This window comes from Oryctolagus cuniculus, chromosome 6 (genome assembly GCF_964237555.1).
Source record: "Oryctolagus cuniculus chromosome 6, mOryCun1.1, whole genome shotgun sequence".
Lineage (NCBI taxonomy): Eukaryota > Metazoa > Chordata > Mammalia > Lagomorpha > Leporidae > Oryctolagus > Oryctolagus cuniculus.
In genome coordinates this window covers 90,054,522-90,068,356 of record NC_091437.1, presented here as the reverse complement: position 1 = coordinate 90,068,356, position 13,835 = coordinate 90,054,522, and the positions used below count along the sequence as shown (strand labels likewise).

Genomic DNA, 13,835 nt, shown 5'->3' with positions numbered 1-13,835 from the left:
TGTTGTGAACTCCTGAGAAGCCTGGCAAGCTGGTCTAAATTAAGGATTCTGTCTGTCTGCATCATTGTGATTACTACTTGGAACACTGAAATCAATAAGAAGCAATCTGCTAAACCCAACTTATTTTTCGCATTTCACTGTATTTTTTATTTAAACAAATAGATAGGAAGAAGATATTTTTATCAAGCATATGTTTTGTTATATTGATTGTAGTATTAACACTACATATAAAATCTTTTTATAATTAAAAGAGTTTAATCAACAACTGGAAAACACAATTCTGCTTTTCAAATCTATAGGATAAAAATAATTGATTAATAAATTGATATTTTATTTATTCAACTTCCAATGTTTCCCTCTTTAAACTCAACAAGGTTAAAACTGCAACACAGCCCAAAGAAGAAATATTCTTTTAGGTAATATCTAGTAATTTATGAAAGTTTTTCTGCATAGCTATCTTGTAGTGGAGTATCAAAAATGGAAGTGAAGTCCAGTCTCTTTGTTTTCTATACACATCTCAAAGACTTAATTTATTCCCATTTCATCCTATTATGCATCTTCTGCCTCTGACATCCAGGATTTTCAACTTTTTAACAGTTGGATTTTTAACATAAATATTTTCCCTGAATTGGCAACTAACAATCTTCTATCTTAAGATATATTTGTTTGATAGTCAATTTCACCTTCTTGACATCCCAATTGTACTCGATGTTAAGGCATTATATTTTCAATTCCTATTCAGTCATATTTCTATGTTATACTCATTACTTGACAGCAGCTTATGGAAACTGCAGTGACAGCTGAGTCTGAATACTGGATAAAAAGATTCTGACTGTACTGAAGCCTATTCTTTCTAATCTGAAGTCCATGATTAGAGCTTTTTCTGGTGGTCCCTAAGTATTCAATTCTATATTAATTTCATAGGACAGTGCACAATTGTTGTGGGTAATCCTTAGAGTTGCTTGTGTTGCATTAGTGCTTCCCATAAATACACTGTTCAGATGAATATTCGCCTATAGAAGTGAAAGTCTCCATGGATTCTAAATCGTTGGGAGGAATTAGGAAGACAGTTTCATTTACAATATGTTACCCTGTACAAATATAAAATAAAGAGAGGTTGAAAATTCTTCTATACAAAGCGCAAATATTCAGTCATGCTTTTTAGTTTGGGCAGCTCCTTTAAACACCGAAAAACTTACCTAGCTGGTTTTATTCAGGTTTTTTTCTTAAAGTATAGAGACAGTTAAAATGAAAAGAATGTTTTCTATGTATTATGCATGTTATTTACTTAGAAGTTATTTTCAAATTTATAACTACTAGAAATATTTCAAAACTATCGTTGTGATTATTCTCTCCTGGGTAAATATAAATATATTTAGAAAGAAATTTAAATTAAGTAAGAAGGAAAATATTTTAATTCTTAAAACAGTTATTAGAATGGAAACACAAACATTTTAACAATTTTCTTTTTTTCACCTAAGTATACTCTTTGGAGAAGTGATTTTCATAAGACAAATGTACTTACAGTTATGTGAAATTTGATATATTTCATCAGATGTTTGCTTTGGTTTAACATTCAATCAAGTCTTATTTTCATTCTATTGTAGCTAATTGTAAAATCAAATATTTAAAAAATTTAGATTAATATTCTCAGTAATTTTATAGCTACATATTTTTATAAGAACTTTCATTTAAAAGCTGGGATTAAAATAAGTGATGTTAGACAGCATATTTCATTCTGACACCATAAAATTAACAGAATTTTATTTTTATAAGATTTATTTAACAACCACATAATTAATAAAAGCATTTATTACATTAGCAATGATATATAGTCAATAACATTCTCTGTGGGAAAGATGAGTTTTCAAAATAGGCTGTAATTTTGAAATTCACAGTGTTGAATTAATACAGCTGTACATTTATTTTAATTAATATAAAGCCTATAATACATTAAAATTAAAAAGGATTTTAACCTTTTAAAAAGTCAACTCCATTTCATCTGAGAATAGATTGTTCCATGCTGAAAAACCAATTTTTTATGCAAATAATACTTCTGGGTTTGCATGTGCTGGTACCATATCTGATTACATCTACTCAGAGTGCATCCTTTTCTAAAGAAATCTTCGCAAGCCGACTCTGGGTATAAACTCATTACAAAGACTTCAAGGACAGAGTGTATCTATTAGTATGGAGCAACATTTTCAACTTACTCCTCAAAGATAACTGATTCTATTATTCTCAAAGTGTGAGCAAAATACGATTCGGTCATCAAAACAAAGCAGCAAAATAATTCTTTCCATCTTGCCCTGATCTTCAAAAATTATCTTTTAAAAATAGTTAAGCTCCATTTTGAACCTTTATTTTAATTAAATTCCCCCTTACCAGATATTAGCTATCTGGAGAAACCCATCTATTTAGCACAAAGGTCTTTCTCTGTTATTTGTAATTTTATATTTCCATATAAAGCTCAAGAAAGAAAGGGTGAGAAATAGACCTACAGAAATGATAGACTGGAAACCTTGAGACACTGGCTTTTCACACCCTCTAGAATAGGAGATTGTCCAAGAAGCATTCAGAATCAAAATCAGGTGGCCTTTTCAAAAGGAGAATAGGATGAGAGCTTTTAAATTTCACAGATTAAATGTTCCTAAGAGCTTAATGTTTCGTCGGTTTATTGCGATTCAGTGCCATCTGGCCTTTGTAGCTGGTGTCCTGCCGCTATTAGGCAGCAGAGGGCGCTCTGGCACTGTTGACACCGGATACCTCCGGCTCACTGCGCCAGCATCTAGTTCCCAGGAAAACTCTGTCCCTAGAGGGTTGTCGTTGAGTATTTCAGAGGGTCAAGCTGTTCCTAAATGGTGCCGAGAAGCTTTAATTTCAGACCCCTATATGAAAGTCTTGATTGTCAAAGGGCTCCCACGGCACGCCTCGCCGAAATTCTTCAATTGCTAAGCCTGGGTTGTTTTAGTACCAAACGGCTGAGCATAGAATTTCATAGCAGGAAAATTTGCAATGGACATTAAACTGGATGATTGTTTTCAAAAGAAATAGAAAATAAATAGTCTTAAAAATCTAGCAACATTACGGATCAATAAACACTCTGAATTTAATCTTGGCAATCAAATTACTCAATTGTGTGTTCACTCCATTATTTAAGTAGTATTTTAGCCTCTCTTTCATATTGTGTACTTCAATTCTCTTTCTAAAGCAATGTTTAAACTGATTAAGCTTTCCGAAGGATGGCTTTAGGACTGTCCTGGACAGGTAGGATTAAAATGAGGGGGATTAGATGCTCTGATTATGTAATGTGATTAATAACAAAATTCAGGCAGGACTATCTTGCAGCCCTAGATCCTTGTTGTTTTGAGAATCTCAGGAGGGGATGTGGATTTAGGAGGTCAGTGCAGTTTAACAAATACTGGAAGGAAATCAAGGCCTTTATCACTATGATGCTTTCAACCAATTTCAGTTTCCAGTGACTGCTTTTAATTCTTACATGGGGAGTGCATTCAATACTTTCCTTTTGTTTTTCGGGTGGTATTCACGCTACCCCTAAAGTTAAATATAAATGCAAGTTATGAGCGGAGATGAAAGACCAAGTAGAGGACAAACAAACTCTCTGAGGCAGAGGACAAAGATCACCCACTGAGGGTAGTGGGCCCTGCTGCTTTATTTCCTGAGACATTTGATTCACTTCCATTACTCAGGTGTATAAGAGCAAACCTAATGAGCACATCGCTTCCAGGTCATTGTCAATGTAGGGTCCATTTCTGTATCTGGAACAAAATCAACCACGGCCTCTGGTTCATTCTGGGTTGTTCTATCTGTCACTATTTTCACCGTGTTTAAAATTTGTGAGTAGCAAATGCAAGCAAAGTCTGTCAAATTTTTTTCAGAGTCGGGACTGGTTACTAATGGATTGATTTCCCCCCTTTTTTTTTCTTTCCCTTGCCATTAGGTTAGGATATCTACATTTTTATTGTTTACATTTTGAGCTGTCAATATCGGTCAGGACAATGAAATGTACTAAGAAGTTTGTGCACTTATGGAATCTATCACTAGGGATCCATCCGACCCTCCGTTCCTAACGTGAATCTTCAGTGCGTGGGAGAGGATGCTGCTGCGGTTGTGATTTTTTGGTTTTTGTTTGTTTATTTTTCCCCCGCAGTGTGGGTTTTGGGCCTCTTGGCTCCTCAGTGCCTCCAGACTGGGGGATGCGCGGCGCAGGCCTGCAGAGGTGGGCCATCCTCTGGACGCGCTTATGAAGGCAGCAGGTGCGCTGACTCCCGCTCCGGCTCCGGCTCACCTAGTAGGTCCCCGTCCCATCTCTTCCTGGGGAGTTTCGAGGCCCGCACTTTAGTTTCTTGCGAGTCCTTTTCGTGACCACATCTGTACTAAGATAGCTCGCTAAGGACTTTACATTTCTATGATTTAAAGCAGATGATTTACAAAAGAAAAATGATAAGGGCTTCATTATCCCCAACCTCTTTCTTACAAGTCTTGCCCACATGCTTAGATTCTGGTTTCAACCTAAATATTCTGAAACTGTTTCCCAGTAAACATACACTGACTGCACCCAGAGGCGCACGCCTACGCGAATACTGAAAAAGCCCGGGCCAAGCCTGGCGTCAACTGTGGTGGGCTATTTCGGTAAACAATTGTGTCACTGATTGCAGTCTTTCTCTCCTTTTTAAGCTTATCCTGCAAATTCCTTAATATCCTGTTATTCCTTGGTGTGGAGGTGAGACGGTCCTATTGCTTCTCCGGTTTAATTACGAAGAACGAGGGTCAGATCAGCACCGCGGACAGCACCAGGCGAGGAGGGCGCGGCCACTTTGGTGCATCCTTCTAAGCTTTCTCTCTTTGTTCCCAGCCCCTGCAGGCCAAGGCAGAACAAAGACATCCATCAAGGCTCACTTTCTCATCCTGGGCTTTTCCTGGGCTTCAAGGCCGTCGTGCGGAACTGCTACCTGAACACAGTCCAACTCACTGACTGCCAAATTAACTCATTTTACGGAGTCCTTGTAAAGTTTTTGACCTGGTCCTGTCCCCTGATTCTACTCCTTTGACCGATTTGTCCGTCTTGTTTGTGCCAAGACAAGGAAGTCATATTGGTGTTTTAAAGCGGGCAAGGCCAACTGGAGACTGGGCAGAATAAAAGCGAAGTCCCAGAGGAGAGGTCGGGGTGTCCTTCCTGTCCTCACGGATTTGAGGTTTCCTTGCACAATGTGGCCAGGGCGCCATTTAATGCTACCCTCCTCTTTCTTTTCTGTTTTGCTTCCCCAGCTTGGCCCAGGATCCTGGAAGATCACACTACTACTACCTGCTGTTGAAAGAGCCAGTGCTTTCTAAACTCTTCTGCTCTCTCTACAAGATTCACAGAAAGGGGAACCACCGCTTCCCTGACAGCTGTCAATGAAGCTACCCTAAAATCTCTCGTGGGGATTTGCCTGCGGATTTCCAAAGCGCTTACAGACTCTAACTGGGTTGGTCCTGGAACAGGTTCCAAATGCGGCAAGGGATGGAATCCTTCTACAAACCGCCTGCAACTGCCCATTCCGCTCTCTGACCCTGAGACGCTCTGGTGTCCTTCGTGCGCAGCCGTAGACTCCGCTCTTGGCATTCACCGCGTGCCTTAATTGTATGACATTAAATCAAGGTCCGCTGTGAACACGGAGGGCAGAGTCTCTGATCTTGATCCGGAAAGCAACCGACCCACCGCGACGACCACACTTTCTCGAGATCCTTGCTCTTTCCCCTCGCCCTGCTCTGAGTCCCTACCCCTAGAGCCATAACTCATCCGCCCAGCTCGGGTCTCAGCTCGCCTCCTGCCACATCTGCCAGAGCCACTGATAATTAGTCTGCTGGGTGGAAGTGTAGAAGGTGCATGTTTCGGCGAATGCATATGCACAGATCTGCACGCCATTTCACAGCACACCTTTGCATTCGCCTAAAATCTAGCTGTCAGGTGACGCCGTGGATCGCAGTTAATCACCCCATCCGGTGCATATCTAATTTCGTAATCGTGTTATTTTACCGAAGGCAATGAACCGAGTTGTTTCGCCCTGAATCCTTTCTATGGCACGTGCACGGGCCGGCAGGTTTTAAGGGGCGCTCCATTGCACGTTCTGGTGCAGATATCTTGCCAGTCATTTCCCGCTGTCAGAGAGGAAACCTAGCACATAAAAAGGACAATACACATGCGCGTGTGTAGGTAAGATAAACACGCAGATAATGCCTAGTCTCGGAGTCTTCTGATAACGTTACCGCGTTTCGATGGGAAGATTTTGGGGGAAAAGATGACACGCCAAGGGCGCTCTGGGTCATCTTTCTTTGTAATGCGGAAAATGAACTCAACCGCACCTGCCTATTCCCGGGAGAGCGGGGCGGCCCATCTGGTCTGGTTACGGTTTTGCTGCAGAGAGAAAAGGCTGCTCGCTAAGGCTTCCTCCACTGCCCGGGAGCACGGACCTCGGGGGTGGGCCCGGTTCGGGGTTCGCTGCAGGGCAGCAGAGAGGTCGCGCACTCTTCAGCTTGCCGCCAGGGTTCGAAGTCTGGAAGCTCCCGGGGCAGGAGCCGGGCGGAGGGAGGGCGAGCAGGAGAGGAAGGGGTGAGGGGAGTTGACCTCTACGGGCGGGAGGACGGGAGGCGGCGGGGGCGGCGGCTCCTTTCTCGGCGTCCCCAACGGCGTGGCCGGCCCGAGGGAAAAGCCTGCTCCGGCTCCAGGGTCCGAGGAAGGGAGAAAGTAGCCAGAGCCGGTCTTGGCGCAGAGACCCCCAGAACGCACCCCCTGAAAAACAGAATCAAGCTCAGAATTAGAGAGGAAGGTGGGAGGAAGGAAGAGGGAGCTGGAAAGAAGGGACCGGAGATGGGAGGGAGCTGGCAAGGGCTACAAGGTGCTGGAAGGACAGGACCCCAGTCAGCTGGTCGCGACCTCTATCCCCAGGCTTCGGCCAGGCGCTGGAGCGGAGGGGACCCCGCGGAGCGCGAAGCCGGGGACCCGCAGCCCTGAGGGGAGACTCTCTGGCTGAGAGCGCAAGTCCCGGCTGCGGAAGCTGCGAGGAGGGGGGTCACACACCGCGGACTGCGCTGCGGACACCGCTGTGTTCAGAGACGTGATTTCAGGAGCTGGAAGCTGGAAAAGGCGGCCGCAGAGGGTCCTCCCGCGCACCCGCTGCCGCTGCAGCTGCCGCTTCCGCACTCCGCGCCCCCTTTCCCAGCCTCGCCCCCTCCCTCAGCCGGATACGCCGGACCCAGCTCCCCAGTCCCTACCCCTTCTTGTCTTAGGGTCCTGGGAACTGCAAGATCGGAGAGTCCCAGTAAGAAAATCGAAACGATCGATAAGAGAAAGAATCAGATATACACACAGCCCTAGAAATTCGAAGGAGAAAGACCTGCTAGCCCTGGCCAAACCTGCAGAGGACCGGCGCGTTTTCACTCGCTGCCCAGCGCGTTTGCAGAGGAAAGAGCAGGCTGAGAGGCATCCGAGGTATAAGGTGCTTTAGGGTGGAGGTAGGGGGTGGGGAGGGGGTGGGTCGGAGCAGTCCGGTCTTTCCCCCTCGCTTGCTGATCCAGAATTAGGGATTAATGGCTCGCTCCAGCCAAACAAATAAGGCATCTGCCTTCAGCACAAGAGGATTACACGGGCTGCTGACGTCACCAGTCAGACAGATGTTGGCTCCCAAAGTCCTGAGCAGCTCGCTGTGTCCTTGAAACCAAAGAGCCGCAGAAGCTGCGCAGCCCCCAGGAGCTGCGCCTGGTCAAGGCGGAGGGCGAGCGCCCTGTCCCAGCCTATACCCCCGCTGGCTCCAACACGGTGGCCCAAAAGCATCCCCCTTAAGACGTCGTGCCCCCAGCCTCTCCAGACCTTCCCTCACCGCCCTCCCATCTAAGCCTAGGCTTGCTCAAAGCAAACTCCCTCTCCCTAAAATGGAGACAAGCGTCAACAACCCTCACGACGTCGCATCCAGATTCCTGCACCTAAACTCCTGGGCTCTTGTTCGCTTACTCTTGGTTGGCCAATTAACAGCAAAATAAGCACCTTAGGCCGGACGGAGCCCACGCGCCAGATGAGAGACCGCCTCTTAACTATGTGCGCAAGCAGCAGAAGCAAGGCTTATCTGCATCCTCTCTTCTCAATCCCGCCGCCATCCTTTTCCCAGGCCAAGGTTTAGGTTTATGCTTAACCTTATCGTCGATGCCATCCCGGACGTATAACAATGACTCTCTCCCAACCTAACCCTGCTTCTCAGCCCTCGCTGAACCACGGAGACCTCACCAAGGTCCAGATCAGGACACGGTAAAATGTCATTGCATGTTCTCCTCAAGTACTTTGAGGACTTAAACAACAAAAGTTTTATGTGTGTCAAAAACATATCTAATATATTTAGTTTAACTTAAGGAATCCACACGTCGCAATAACTGCAATGCATCCTAAAGCTAAATCTGATGGATAAAGATCAAGAATTAGTTTCTTCATAAACGCTAATATTCTAGTCAATTGATGTCATTTACATTTAAATGTAGGCTATTTCAATTTATTTAACCTGAGTATAATTTTTACTTTATATGACTTTCCAGGCCTTTGTAGGTCACACTGAAAGTCAAGTTATGAAATAAACCAAATCATACACATAACTGGAAATTTCAACGAGCAATTCCTAAGGTTACATAATCCACAAATGAAATGCTTTTAAATGAATTCTAATTCTGTAAAGATATAAAGGAAACTCAAACCATGTACAAAACAAACGAAAGTGATAACTTGACACAGACCCAAACTGAACCAATTGTCTGAAATTGAATCAATGTATATGCAAGATCTGTGACTTTCTTTGGAAAAACAACAGCAACGTATGTTTGCTCATAGCATTACACTGGCAGTTATAGATTACAGTGCCTAACCAGGAGTAAAAGAAGGAGTTGGATTATATCTCCATTCATATTATTTCTGTCTATCAAAGTGGCATTTAATTTTTCCAATTCTATGCATTTAGAAAATCAGTCTCTGATAAAAATCAATTTAATTTGTTCTAGTGTCATTCAGCGAATGTCAGCCTAAAATAGTAAATTTCTCTATCTCCACTGTTTCAGCTCTTTATGAAAACTCATATATAAAGTAGATGGATTTAAATTTGTTATTTATCAGTAACAAAGTAGATTCATCTTATTTTAATTGTATAAAGAATATGTACTATGTGAGACAGGGTGTTTCTTTAAAACTTGGAAGAATAGTTTAAAATGCTATGTTTTAAAGGAGTCTAATTCCTTTTATATATCATAAAGACTTTTTTGTTTCCAACATTTTTTGTATGTAAACCCCCATTGTGCTCTCATACCATTCTACTAGAATCCCTTTTGCTCAGTGATTTAATATTAGTTCGCTGTCCATGGTCTTGATCCACATGACAGGAGACGGTAGTGGTGCATTTTGAAATATGAAAGTCACAATGCCTCTGCACAAATTTGACTCCCCCACATTTTAAGATGATGTCAAAGGGAGAAAAGTCTATAGGCTTTCAGTTCTGTCCTCCATCCCAGTTGTTTTCACATTTTTTTTTTCTATATTTGCTACTAAACTGTGAGAATACAGGAAGCAGATGGGGGAAAGTTTGCATTTCATTATTTTTCAAGCAGACAAATCAACACCTCATTTAAAGCTTCAAAGAATTGTGGTATATAAGAAATATTATTTTTCAATCTGCTATTCTTTTTTCTTCTTCCAAAAAAAGTACAACAGATATCTTTGTGTAGACATGCTTGCCCATTTTTACATATGGTTTAAGCAAGCGTAAAAAAATGTACAAAAATGACATGAACCAAACAACAACCTTCTCAATCATTATCTTCTGTCCATGTATAGATAGATGATAGATTATTAATAGGTACATAGATAAATCTTTCACACACAGGCACAAAGCACTACCATTGAATCTCTGCTCTAACACCCTATATTTTTCTAGCAAGGCAAAGAAGGCATATGCTGTAGTGGCTAAGTACTTAATAATTCCTGTGTCCAAAATGAGGTTTCATCTGGGGTTTACAAGACAAAAGACTGACCTGGCAGAGTAATAGGTAACCTCTCCAGGGTTTCCTCAAGGGGCTGAAAGGAAAAAGGAAAAAACAACAACTAAACTAAATCAAAACAAAAGAAAAACCCTCTCTCCTCCCTGCAAACATCTAATTAGCTTTCATCTTTTATTCTCTTTTTCAGATTATACCGACTACCAGGGACAGTATGTCATTTAAACGCCTGTATACAAGCACATATGAACAGCCACTTATTTTCCAAAACTCTGAGAGTTGCTGCATATATTTACAAGGCACCACCTGCACAAACCGATCATATTTTGTTTTGATACATGTCCCCCAATGGCAAGAAAGCAGGCTCTTATTTTTAAAGAGAGGTCAGTACCCAGTTCAGGCCACCGGGCCGAGCCTTAGCGATTCACACTTTTCTGAGAACGAAAGGGCTACTTTCAGCAGAAGTATTTAGAACTTGGGAAATCCTCGTACCGGAAGAAAATGGCCTAAACACAATAGGACTCGCCATTTTCTCCTTGTGAAGCACAAAGCGCTTGGCGCTGCCCGCCACACAAAGAAAGCGTGGGCCCGCGGAATTCTTGCACATTTTCAAGAGGCCAAAAAAAAGAAAAAAAAATTACCTTCCCAGAGGCGCAATTTCTCCCGCCAGGGCGCTCTGAGACACACACTGTTTCCCACCCTCACTCCGCGCCTTGTCGCTCGAAGATTCTTTATCTGAGATGAAGATAAAAGACGCACCGAAGGGGCGATGCTAGCGAGCGAGCTAACCCGGGCCGCACTAAGTCCGAAAACCGAGTGACCGACCCTAGCTGTCCTGGGCCCCCTTTTAGTCCGGCGCGCTGGGGGGATGGGGGCACGGTGCGGTTGTGGGGGCCTCAGATCCTCTCCCTACCCCTAAGATCCCTCCATCCACACCATCCGATCTCCCAAGCGCGGCTGGTAGCCCCAGAGCTTAGAGATCTAGATGACCTGATTTCCATCCAGTGCCAGGAACCAACCTTGCAGCCGGGAGCTGAATGAGCGCCTCTCAAGGATGCTCGCGACGCAGAAAACCCCGGGCTGGGCTCGGCGCTTCCCTCCGACCCCCGCCTGCCTCTCAAGTCACCGCAGGCTAAGCATCCACCACCCTTTTCTGCACTCCCACAACGGGCGAAACCCTTCTCCCGCTCACGTGCGAAAAGTGCCAGCTTCCAGAAAGCCCCTGCGAATAAGAACGCCGCATAGAAGTGGCGACCCGACGCACAAAGCGAACCCTCCCAGCGCGCCCAGCTAACGCAGGGGGAGACAGTACTTACAGCCCGCGCGCCTTTGGGTAATCCGCGTCTCAGCCCGTTCGCTTGCTCTGCCTGTATTTTTTTTTTTAATATATCTATGCGTCTCTATATATTTGATTGCCGTTGAGAAGGGACGAAAACAAAAGTCTTGTAGCCTAGCGGGCATGGGGGAGGGGATGGAGATTTTCATTGTCTACGCTCTGCACACGCAGCCCAAGGAAAGACGCTCATTGCCGTGTGGGGCTCCTTCTACTTTCTGCTTGAAATTCAGAAGCTTTCAATGCAGTAAAGCGAGGGTTTCGTCTCCCTCCCTGCTTCCCTCCCTCTGTGCGTGCTCTCTCCCTTCTCTCACTCTCTTTCTCCCCCTCTCTCTCCTTCTCCCTCCTCTCCCCTCCTTCTCTTCCGTAGCTCGAAGTCTCTCTCTCTCTCTCTCTCTCTCTCTCTCTCTCTCTCTCTCGCTTTTTTTTTTTTCAAAAGAGGGCAGGTCGCTTCCTGCATCCCAATGAGTTAAATCAGTCACTTACTGCTCATGCATCAGCAGCCTCTTTAACAACCCGAGGGCTGTAGGCACAAAAGAGCATTTAGCTGCCTCCAATTTGTGTAGAAGGCCTGCCCTTAATTTGTTTTTGGAGTATAATTAAATCATGTATTTCACGTAATATAAAAATACCAAATCCTCAACTTTAGCGAATAAACTGCTAATGGTAACCTTTTAAAATAAACCCCTCTTGTTGGTGGTGTCCTTAGCGAGGGTATAGAACGTCCCAGAAATGGAGAGGCCTAGGATTTGGGTTCACATCTATCCACCCCTCCCCCTACCTCTTTCACACGTCAAGGTCACGGTCATATGATTCCTCCATTGCTTTAAAATGGAGCCTTTTAATCAACCCTTCGCCTTGGAAGAGAATTAAGTTTTTTCTATGGTAAGGGAAGATCTGAAGGATTAAATACATACATACATACATACGTCCTGAACCTGAAACACACATGTAAGCAGAATCCACTGTGCTCAGCCGTTCACATGGCAGGGTGTGGAGGGGAGCTCCCAGGCCAGGAGAGAGAATGTGTGGTTTTCAGGCCCCCTCGCGCCCCCCCCCACCCCCTCCCTTGGCGAATTCTGAGGTCGCTCGGTTTCGCTAGGGTTTCTTCCTGCGGCCAAATGGGCCTTATGGGACTCCAGGACCGGCGCCTTTTTAGCTCGCAGTCTCTGAGGGGTCCTCACCTCCCGGACACTGCCGAGTAGTCTGGGGCGGGGGGTGGAGAGCGGTGGTCGTCTTTGCAGCTCCCCCTCCTCTATAGGGGCCAGGGCACAAAGGGCGACCCTGCCTTCCCGCAGTTTCTCTTTCAGAAAGAATCCCAGGCCGGGCCAAGGTTCCCCCTCCATGAAGGCGGCCCAGGGTGACAACAGGAGAGAGACATTCTTTTTCCCATACCCACCACCCACTTCCTCCCTCACCTCGCCTGAGGCCGCTGCTAGGGAGAGACTGGGGGATATTTTCTCGTTACCGAGATTCCAGTCTGGGAGTTCCTGGGATCCATTACCATTATCATCTCGGTTATCTTTGTAGTTTCTTCAGCGGTATTCCGTGGAGTCGTCCGTCTGCTCCCTCCCACATTTCTAGCTGCAACAGCGCTTGTTCGGAAACACTGTTGCAGGAGACCTGAGCTGTTAGGACTGCAGATAACCGCGGAATGGAATCCCGCCTCTGAAAATTCACGCATAGACCCTAAATCACCCTGAGGTTTTTTTTTTTTTTTTTTTTCCAGTAAGGCCATATTGCGCCTTAAACATTTGTTAAATAGGACTCCGCGGAGGTCTTTGACGCCTTAGGAGGACGCACAGGCCTCCAGCACCGACCAGACATCAGCGGCAAATATCCAACAACGCTTCCAACAGGGCCGTTTGCGAAAAGCAGGAAAGCAAACATGAAAGATGAATTTAAAAAATAAAGAATATACTAGTGTGTGTGCCCCCACGGTACTGAGTACGTTGGTTCGAATTACCTAAGACAAAACATCACCTCGGCGGTTCGGCCCAGACCCAAGGCCTCACTCGCTGCGTGGGTATTAGCCGCCAGAGATAACGGTTTTTAGGAAGGAGCATCCTCCTCCTTCCCCTTATCTTTCACCGATCATGCTGATTCTATCCGTTTCCAATTTATTGCCCTGGGATGTGGTACTGGTAAAGATCGCCAACGGCTTTCCAGGGTTACGCGGTGCGCACCGCATCCCGCCACCGGGAAGCTGTGGCTCTCTGCTCCGCTTAGCCGCAGAGTCTGCGCCGTGGGGTGACAGCTAGAGGCCCACCGAGGTGGGCACTTTACCCAGCATCTCCTCCCACCTCCCCCAGGCTCTGGCACTGCCAGCTTTGCTTCATCTTCTCAGGCCTTGAAATTTCAGCCCTATAAGTGCGAGGCCTTGAGACAGAACCCAAGCGGCGGGCGCGCTCCTGACGAATCCGCCGCTCCCTCGCTCTTGGCTTATTCAGAGACCAGGCCGCAAAGGAAATCGCCA

The 13,835-nt window shown here is 45.1% G+C and overlaps 1 long non-coding RNA gene and 1 other non-coding gene across 2 annotated transcripts; both read right to left on the bottom strand.

The window, feature by feature from the left end:
* Nucleotides 1-3,635: 3,635 nt before the first annotated feature.
* On the bottom strand, nt 3,636-12,705 carry LOC103348035 (uncharacterized). Its single transcript, XR_011389401.1, has 6 exons — nt 12,421-12,705; nt 11,046-11,136; nt 10,668-10,761; nt 10,063-10,105; nt 6,629-6,793; nt 3,636-4,879 (listed from the first exon to the last, which is right to left on the bottom strand). It is a non-coding gene; the product is annotated as an uncharacterized lncRNA (long non-coding RNA).
* Nucleotides 5,620-5,678, bottom strand: MIR124-2 (microRNA mir-124-2). Its single transcript, NR_162513.1, has one exon. It is a non-coding gene; the product is annotated as a microRNA mir-124-2 (primary transcript).
* Nucleotides 12,706-13,835: the final 1,130 nt, after the last annotated feature.